Raw genomic sequence first — 10,755 nt, forward strand, 5'->3', positions numbered from 1 at the left:
AGCTCCTTCAAACCGGAATGGTTTGTTGATTTCAGCGATACCATTTGATTGTTCGGTAGCCATCAGCAGTAATTGAAACGTCTTAAAATTATTAGAACTCAAAATCAGAAAACGGGAACAGACCGAACAAAATTAAATGGGCAGAGTCGCGGACAATTTCTCTTTCTTTAAGACGTTCGCGGAACTGCCGAAAAATAGCAAACAGTATGAACTCTGGTCGCCTCCAAGATAAAACAGCCCTCTTAAATACGATTTTGTATTGCACCGTACAAAAATCGTTTCTGTCTACACTCTGTAACTTGCTCAGTTTTTGGAATCGAAAAAAGGAAAGAATGAATTCAATTTTGTAATTTCTGTATGCCAGTCTCACCTATTTATATAGGGAAAAAAGAGCTATTGAGCTCTGATTTCGTGGAGAAGATGAAGGAGGAAAATCAGAAAGGTGGAGAAAGACTGGGTTAGGAGAAGACACGTTCAGAATAAAAGAGTCGTTATGAATAACGTTCACAAAGACTGAATCAGAGGCAATTAAATTAATGACAAATAAAAAACGAATTTAATAAAATAATAATATTATTATTATTATTAATTAATTTTTTTCAATAAAAAATTATATTGTTTACACCACACCAACCCAACCCAACCCGGCCCGACCCGGTTTGGTTCAATCAGCGTGCGCGCGCGTGTGTGGTGGTCAACCAATGAGGTAGGTCCTCACCCTTTCATAAAAGTGGGTACCCCTTGGGGCACACCCCAAGCATGTGAGGACCTTCTTTATAAACATCCCCACCAAGTGCTTTGAAAGCAATGTGGGATAGTTTTCACTTGAAAAAACTTAAAGACACATGGGCTCATTTCATAAATTATACTTGGGCCAAGCCCAACAAAACCCTTGTCCTTCATCCAACTCAAGACTTCTCTAATAGCCACAGTCTCTCCTTCACGCACACTATAATTGACAGGGACCCTTTTGCTGACAGCTCCATAAAAACGACATGAATTATTCCGGATAACTCCACCAATCCCCAGAAAACCAGAGAAGCATCGGCATTAACCTTTAGAACATTAGCAGGTGGAGGAACCCAGCGGACAGCTGCAGAAACAACAGAACCACCCTCAACCCGCTGACGGCCATTACATATACGGGGCGTTTGGTATTCTGTTGAGATAGGGATAAGGATAAATGTTGGGATATGGACAAGGATAAATAGTTAGGATAAAGATAAAAATATAATTCGAGAATTATTATTCAATGTTTGGTACGTGGGATAGGGATAGAGATAAAATAATACATTTTACTATTTTAACCTTATTTAAACTACATAACATTAATTTAAGGGATAAGATGGACTTTTCCATCCTATTAAAATCGCAGGAGCTTATCCCACCTCCTTATACCACCCCCCTCCTGGGTATAGGATTTGAGGGATAAGAGACTTATCCCTCATCTGTCTCACTCTTCTATCTCACAAACAAATGCGGGATAACTTATCTCGTGTTTTTATCCCTATCACACCTCCTATATCCCTCCTAACAAACACCCTGATATAGTTAAATTATGATTTAGTTGTTATTCAAAGTAATTATTAAAGAGATCGGTAAATAGTTGATATTTCTGCTTCAGATGTTTGATGTTGGATTCTCCATTCACTCAAAATTTAACTATTGTTGGTAAGTAACTATAAATTGTATTATAATCCCTTGGACGTACTGGTGGAGCAAGGAATTTATATTTGGGGAGCTAATTTTAGCCGTGCGGTTAAGAATAATTTTTAAGGTAATAAAAATGTAATTTATAAGGTAATTTATACCTATTAAAAAAATTCAGCCTCCAACACGTTAAAATATTATCGTTTTGGTATGTTGGCTAAAACAACAAAAGTGCCCAATGTGAAAGAGTTGAAATATTTAATTTTCTATAAGTTGAACGCTAGTTTCTAAAAAATTATAACATTTTTACATTTTTTTTTACTTTTAGTTTTAAAATTTTTGGCTATGTTTGGCAAATAGTTGTTAGCTGATTACATTAGTTGTTAGCTGATTACTTTTTTGTTAGCTGATTGTATAAACTTATTTGGTAGAACTTAGCTGATTGTTAACAGTTGTTTGTGTAAAATGACAAATAAAACATGGTAAAACATTTATTTGGGGTTAAAGAGTAGTAATTAGGGGTAAAAAATTCCTTCAAAATAGATGAAACAATAAGCTAAAAGCTTCTAAAACCAGCTTTTCAAAATTAGCTTTTTGAATCGAATAAGCTCTTTCAAACCTCTATTCACCAAACACTACTGTTAGAAGTTTGACTAGTCAAAACTTCTAAATTGGCTCAAACTTTAATTTTACTCTAAAAAACTCTTTACCAAACAGGTCTTTATATTTTTTATAAATTAAAATTAAATTTAGAAATTAAATTATGCAAGTCTAAAAAAAATAAGAAATTAATTTTTTTAATGGAAAAGACATATTGTAAGAATGAGTTCAAAAGTATTATGAAAATAAAGAGTTTATTGAAATGAATTAATAATGGTAACATATTTCTATAATTATTGAAAAATAAAATGCAAATAAATAAATAAAATTATAAAATAAAATGTGGCTAGTGGGAATTGAAGTCAATACCTCTTAAATGAAAGTATATATCTTAAATCATCTCATTTAATTTAAAATATTAAAATGATAATATATATATAGAGTGTATATAAACTAATATTAGGGAAGCACGTACTCAAGGGAGGAGCCGGAGGCTCTGGCTCCATCCCTTCTTGGATGAGTTCTGAAATTTGTTGTGACTTTAGAAGTAAGGTGGCAGATCGGCTTGCTGTTGAGGGTTATTAGAGGGCTTTGGGCGTCTCTATTTTCTCTTCTTCTCCTGATTTCCTGTTATCTTTGCTTTCTGAAGATAATGTGGGGGTAAGCTTTCCTAGGCTAATCCCGGGTTAATTTGTTGTGGTGTTTGTTTTGTCTTTACTTTTTTTTCCCTACTAAAAAACGAAGTAGCTTATCTAAAAGAAAAAAAAATAAACATGGTAGTATTTGTTGGCGGAGTCGGGATTTTATATTTGGGATGCTAATTTTAGCCTTGCAGCTAGTGTCTGTGAAATTTTTTTTTTTTATTCGATCTCCTAAAACTTTATCGTTTTGGATGAATTTCTTATGATGTTTATAAAGTAAAATTTAATTCAAAAAATAAGTTTTTAAGTTTTAAAAAGTAAGAAATTGATTTAGAAAAAAAAATAATTCAAAAAGGTTAAGAAGATAAAGAGGAAATCAAAATAATAAGGTTAAAAAAAGAAAAAGAGTTTTATGGGGTTTGAATCCTTTGATCTCTTGTATTAAAAAATATATTTTAACCAACTCAACTATTTTAATATATTGTAATAACACTAGAAATGCAACAATATGATTAAAATTAAGAAGGGTTGTTAATTACCGACACCATAGTATTCAAGAATGGATGGTCTCCGAGCCATGGGCTGACTCCGGCCCTGGTAGTATTTGACTAGGTTAAAAATAAAGATTAGAAAATATGGTAAGGTGAGCATCTCCAATGAAGTATAATCAACCATCTATTATATTCTTTTAATAAACTATCTTCTATTGGAGTGAGTTTAATATATTGATTTTTTATCAACCATTCAATGTTTATTGAGTTTTTGATTATTTATATATATATATTTTATTATTTTTAAAATAATATGATTGGTTTAATTAATTGATGGATTCATTATGATTGGGTTAATTAACTGGTGGATTCATTATGTTTGAGTGGTTACAAAGCTTAACCATTGGAATTAGATAGTTTAATAAAATGATATTTATTAAATTAATAATGAGACATGTATTGTGAGTATAAACTATTGGAGATGCTGTTCAAAGGAAGCAAAGAAAGGTTGATGAGGTCGCGCTTTATATAGAAGAGGTACGTCGTAGTCTCACATATTTTTGTTTTTGTTTAAAAAAAAAAAAAGCAAAAGATGGTGTGGCAGTAAAAGATGGTGTGGCAGTATATATAAGTTGTTAGGATTAAGGTCTGTTTGAAGAAGAAGAAGAAGAAGGGAAGACAGCCATGTTGTGAGAAAGTAGGATTGAAGAAAGGAGCATGGACTTCTGATGAAGATAAGAAGCTGATTAATTTCATCCTTAACAATGGGCAATGTTGCTGGAGAGCTGTTCCTAAGCTTGCTGGATTATTAAGGTGTGGTAAGAGTTGCAGGTTGAGATGGACTAACTATTTAAGGCCTGATTTGAAGAGAGGTCTTCTTTCTGATTATGAAGAGAATATGGTCATTCAACTTCATGCTCAACTTGGCAACAGGTGACCTACCTTTCTCTAATTAATAAGCTAGCTAGCTCATTTATACATACATTAATTAATTCTCTAATGGTGTGTGTGTAGATGGTCCAAGATTGCCTCTCATCTTCCCGGAAGAACTGATAATGAAATCAAGAATCACTGGAATACCCACATCAAGAAAAAGCTTATCAAAATGGGCATTGATCCTCTCACCCATAACCCTGTACTCCCTACGCCTCAACAAGAAATAGAGAATGCTTTTTCCATTGATCAAATACCTTGTTCATCATCGGAATTATCCGACTTTGATTGGAATATTTTGGAGTTGGGAGATTTCATCACTACTTCTACTTGGGATTTACTCATCAATGATTCTTCCATATTCTAATTTCACTCTCATCTTTCTTTTTTAATCTTTTCTCACTATGGACACCAATCAAAACTCTTGTATATCAATTCATAATTTATTCGATGGCTTCCCTTCTTTTCATCTTTAGGAACAACATAGAATTCTTTCCCAACCCATTCATTTATTTATTCCTGAAATTTCGCATGTACTGTACACACTTCAAGTCTAGAAGACATTTGCGTGTGAAAGTGGTACGCTTCAAGTCTAGAAGATATTTGCATGTGGAAGTATATCAAGGATAATCTTAGATCTTAACTATCAACTTAATCTTTTGTATCCATTAGTTTCTTGATATAATTTTCCATATTTTTACTTATCATTCTTAGTAGAGATAATAAAATTACGTATAATGTGCACATTATACGAAATCAACATTATATTAGTATGCTTTTGGATAGTTAGAGTTAATCTTTTAACCATAAAATGACATAAAATAGTTAGCAATATTCATATATCCATCTATATTTTTAAATATCACAATTAATATAGGTAAATTACATATCACTCAGAAACACGATAGGTAATCGATACTAATCTAATAAAGTTGACATGATTATGACACAATTTTTTTTTTAATTTGAATTAGAGTTCACTCATTTGACACAAGTTCGACAATTGTTATCTCTAGAATTTATAGCAAAATAGAATTGTCAAGACGTCCAAAAATAAATACCACAGTATGAAACAATTAAATAAAAAAAATGCATGTAGTTTTTCCTATTTGTAACAGATATATATAGTTAAAAGTTTATAAATAGAGGTTGTATACGGTATGTTTTTTTACAAAACAAAATATTTGAAATTACATAGTTAAGTTCCGATGACAATTAGTAACATTTTTTAAAATTACATTTATATATTGATAAAATACAATTATAAAATTGAATTGCAGTTGTGTAAAATGAACTTAAAAATTAATTTAGTTCATGAATTGTCAAATTATTAAAATACATAAAATGTTCATTATATGATTTATAGTTTCAATTTAGGAAGCTCTGGTTTAGAAAGCACGTGTTTTGTTGATATGTAAAAATAAAAATGTTAAATTAAAAATGTTTTTGGTTGTAATAAAAACTTAACAATATAATTTGAAATTTATTTTTATTTTGTAAGTACAGGTCTACCAACTTTTAAATACATAACTCAAACAATAAATTATTATTATTAATTTTTTACTTTTCTCTTAAATTTAATAATAAAAATTATATATATATATATATATATATATATATTGTGTCTAAGAGCATCTCCAATAAATGATGTCTAAAAAAGTGTCAAAACTTAACACATAATCCCAAAATATAATATTTTATTGTCTTTTTCATCCACCTCACTTTTGGCAACTTCTACTTAAAAAATGCTTCAATAGAGATTGCTTGAAAAGTTACCATTATAATCCTATAAATTATTATTTTATTATAAATATTAAAAATAAAAAGTTCTAGATTTTATTATTTCTAGGAGAGGAACCATCAATTTTATATTAAAAATAATTAAACAAGGTTGCTAAAAGATTGTCAAAAATTGCCAACTTTCATTGACACTCACAATCAGTTCAATAGTGGTCATTCTTTAAAAATTATCAAATCTAATACTATATCAGCTGACACTCTTTTAAACATCCTCCATTGGAGATGGTCTATCAGGACAATTGCCTTGGCGTGCGAATGAATTGGCAATTAAGAGTAGAATAGAGTTGAGGATACTGGGGCGGTGTTTGTATGGGTGGGCATGCGCATGTTCTGTCTCCAATTTCTTTTCTTTTACTTTCCTGAAATTTCCCACCTCATTATATCCCAATGCTTTTGTCATCCTCTCTTCCATTCCAATATAGAATATAGGGTGCTTTCACATTCTATTGTGAGGGATGAATGAATATTGATATTTTATTATCTAAATGATTTTACCTATTTTACAATTTCAAAATTTATCTATAGATATCATGTATTCAAATTCAAATTCAAATATTTGGATTTTATAACTCTTTTTTATGTAATATGTGCAACACATGAGATCAATTTCTTATTGTTTTTTCACATTTACATACACAACATGTCTTTTATGAGTAATAACATGATACATGTACAATGGAGATAACATGTTATATGATTCATAACTCATAACTCAGTAGAGAGATTCATTAATAATATCTGAAATAAGTAAAATGAGATATATAAAAGTCTGTCTCCCTTTCTCTCTCATGCAAGCGCTCCTAGTTCGTGGATCTATCGTTTCCTCTCTCGATTAACCTCGACATAGTGAAGCGTGACCGGTAATACAAAGGTTGTGGTAATCTGTTCTTTCTTTGCAAAGCACAACAAATGTTATTTGTGCTACAAAAGGTAATCTGACAACCTGACTTGAATATGTGATATTTTACCTTCATTGGTATTAGAGACACCGATCTTATGTTCTTTCACCCGCACTTCCAAGAACTCAAGGAAAATGGAGTAAGTGCTAAGGGAGATAAAAGGGAATTCTGTCATTGCTTTCCAATCTATTCCCTAGTTTGATCTAGGAATATGAAGAAATACATTGTTTTACATGCTAAGATTAATATATGTATTAGCTATGTGTTTATTGGACAATTATATGTGTTTTTCGAACCATTCTTTTTTACGAAAAATGGTAGTGAAATTGTGTGAAATAATGTGTTTTTGCAATTTAGGGTTTCAGATTAGGAATAGTGAGACTTCAAGTCTCAACAGAGAGCATGTGTTGTCAAGCCCTAGTTTCTGTTTGTTATATGGACAAATAGACTTCACCAACGTGACCGAAGATCCCAAAAACATAGTTCGGAAAAAATTCTAGGAGAAAAAGATGACAAAAAGGAAATGATATATTCTTCTCTTTTGTAAATTTTGTACCGATTTTAATTTGAATATATGTGAAATTAATGCATTTTTTCTTTAATAAAATGATATATATTTCTAACAAAAACAAATACCATAAGAGAATTTTAGATTAAGCTTATAATTTTTTGAAAGAATTATAATATCAATACATAAGATATTAGTTTACCACAAAAAAAGGACGGTAAAACTTTGATAAATATTCAATAAATTAATAACTTTGATTAAATAATAAATTTTTACGGTTCTGATTTGGGTTAATGGAATAAAATAATAACATTGTTAAATGCATAAGATATATAATAGTTTTAAAAAAATTATTGAGACCCACTGAAAATATAAAATATTAATTCATTAAATACGTATGAAAATTACATGTATAATTTATAAAATAAAGAATTTCCAAAATAATTTTTTTCTCAAATTTATGTTTTTTTTTAAATATATATTAATAATTGATTACCTGATATTATTTACGTGTCCAAACTGCTGGATCAATCTGATGTTTGAACTTGTAAAACAGAATGTAGGTTAGAGGGGTCAGCGTCCGACAAACCCGCTTTGATGCCTAAATCAGTCTATGATTGGATCGAATTGAAAGGTATGAACTAGTTGAGAGATAGTAGTTAACTTACCGAGTCTTGTGCCCATACCTGTCTATTTATAGTATTTGATTAGGTTAAGGTTGTCACATCTTTAGGAATCCTTAGTAGTTTAAGATTCTTGGTCCCTTAAGGAGTCCGAATCCTATTAGGAATCTTTTATCTCCTAAGATTCCGAAAGATTCTTTTATTATTGGGGCTAAAGCCCCGCTTGCCGAATTTGGATCTTGTTAGATGTTTATACGCCGTTTATCGCAAAACTTGGACCACGGTCGTTTGGACTTGGACCGTTAGTTCCCGCACGTGGCCTTTTGACTCTAAAGAGGGCGGGAATGACGCCATCCACATGATGTCATTTTGCATGATATCATGTATCTATATCTAGTTGTTTATTATCTTCATTCAAATTGAACTCAATTTCATCTTTAACTTATTGGAGGGCATAAACTACATTCAACGCATTCTTCTCATTTTGAAGCAAGTAATTTTTCAAAATCTTTACGATAAGAAAAACTTATTTTGAAGAAACATATAGTATAGTGTTACTATCATTTGGATCTTAATTGTCACTATCTTCGATACACATTACTACATACATTCTATTTTGAATCACGTCAATCTAATATTAATAAACTTTTTTTTTAATATTTATCGATAAATTAATAACTCCTCCAATAATTTTTATTTATAGAAGTTTGAATGTACATAAAATATTAGTTATTAATTTAAATATATATCTATTAAATGATAAAAGTTGATATCATAAAACATTTTATGAAATCGGATTATGTTATTAAAAATAGGGTAATTAATTTATTAGTCCCTATATTTTGACAAAACACATTGTTTAGTCTCTATATTTTTAAAAACACACGGTAAGGTTCCTAACTTTTTTCTCGATGAACTGTTTAGTCCCTAACGTTTCTCTCGATGAATTGTTTAGTCTCTAACGTTTTTCTCAGTGAACTGTTTAGTCCCTGTTGTTAGACTCTCATGAAGATCATGTTAGTCAATTTGGATTAGCAGAAACATCTTTCGTCATCACTGAAACAGTTGGCAGTAAACATGAGTTAAGAATATGGAGGAAATTAAACTCACCATTGAGAGTAAGAGGATTTCCACCTTCAATTCTAACAGAAAGAGTAAGCGAGAGAGATTTGAGTCGATTTCTACCTTCAATTCAAATAGAAAGAGTGAGCATGAGTGATTCGATTATGGGTTAGGGATTCAATCCTTTCTCTATTTTTTTGTAAGCGCGAGTTGTGAAAGAAAGACATAGAGGTGTGAATTGTTTTGACTGATAAATAGTAAAGGGTAATTTAGTCATTTCTGAATTCATAAACGGTAAAAAATCTAACAAACAGACGGAATGACTAAACAGTTCACTAAGAAAAATGTTAGAAACCTTACTGTGTATTTTTAAAAATACAAAGACTAAACAGTATGTTTTATCAAAATATATGGACTAATAAATTAATTACCAGTATAATTTCCTTTTTCATCAAAATAAAAAAGTATAATTTCCTTTTTAGGTAAATGTGGGTTATCTATTTAGGATAAAGTGGGCTTACTATCAAGGCCCACCTACCCTATAAGAAATACACATGGCAGCTGCTAGGTGGCCGAAAGTCTTTACCTTTTATTTTATTTATTAGGGTTAATACACATATTTGCCCCTGTATTTTCACGAAAAAACAAATATGCCCTTATATCAAATAAACTCACAAAATTATTCCTAAATTTTCCACAAACCTGCAATTATACCCTAAACTAACAGACTTACTTATTAGGGATAAACGGTGTCATTCCCCTAAACATCAGTGAGCATCTTTTTCTCTCTTCTCTCTTTTTTTCTGTCTCTTTCTGTTTTAATTACTTCTCTTTCTTTTCTTTTAGTTTTTTCTTTTCATCTTTAATGTATCAAATGGAGAAGAGGAACGTACAATTTCATAAAACTCATCTTAAAAAACACACAAACGCTTCAAAATACAGATTTCGAATTCAACAATCACAGAAAAAGAAGAAGAGAAATAGAAGAGGAACTGTGATTTGCGAGTGCCGAATGAATGAGACGAAAGTAGGAGATGATTTGAGGAAGGGAAGGGTTGATTTGGTATTTATGTGGGTATTTCTCTGCACGTTTGAACTGGTTGTTCAGCAGATGAATTTTCTTCGAATGTGATTTAGAAGAAGAGAGTAAAAGAGAGTGGGTTTGAAGGCAACGCGTGAGTTTTTGAAAGGCGTTTGAGTGAGAAGGCCATGTTCACTGCTTCAATGGAAGTTCTTTTCTTTCATCTTTGCTGAGAGAGAAAGTAGAATTAAGAGGAGAAGACAAAGGAAACAACAAGAAATGTGGGTCGATTTTGCTGCTAGTGTCAATTTTTAATTTAATCTTCAATGTAAAGAATATGAATTGAGGTAGCACAGTGAATCACATTAATGGGATTTTGCTGGTAGATGGAAAAAATGAAGAAGACACAGATGTGAGGGAGAAGGAGTATATTGGGTTTTGTCTTATCATTTTTTATTATTTATTATTTAGTTATTATAACTTTGACACTTGTCATATTTTGAATGGTCAGACACACAGTAAATTCA

Source organism: Euphorbia lathyris, chromosome 1 (assembly GCF_963576675.1).
Source record: "Euphorbia lathyris chromosome 1, ddEupLath1.1, whole genome shotgun sequence".
Classification (NCBI taxonomy): domain Eukaryota; kingdom Viridiplantae; phylum Streptophyta; class Magnoliopsida; order Malpighiales; family Euphorbiaceae; genus Euphorbia; species Euphorbia lathyris.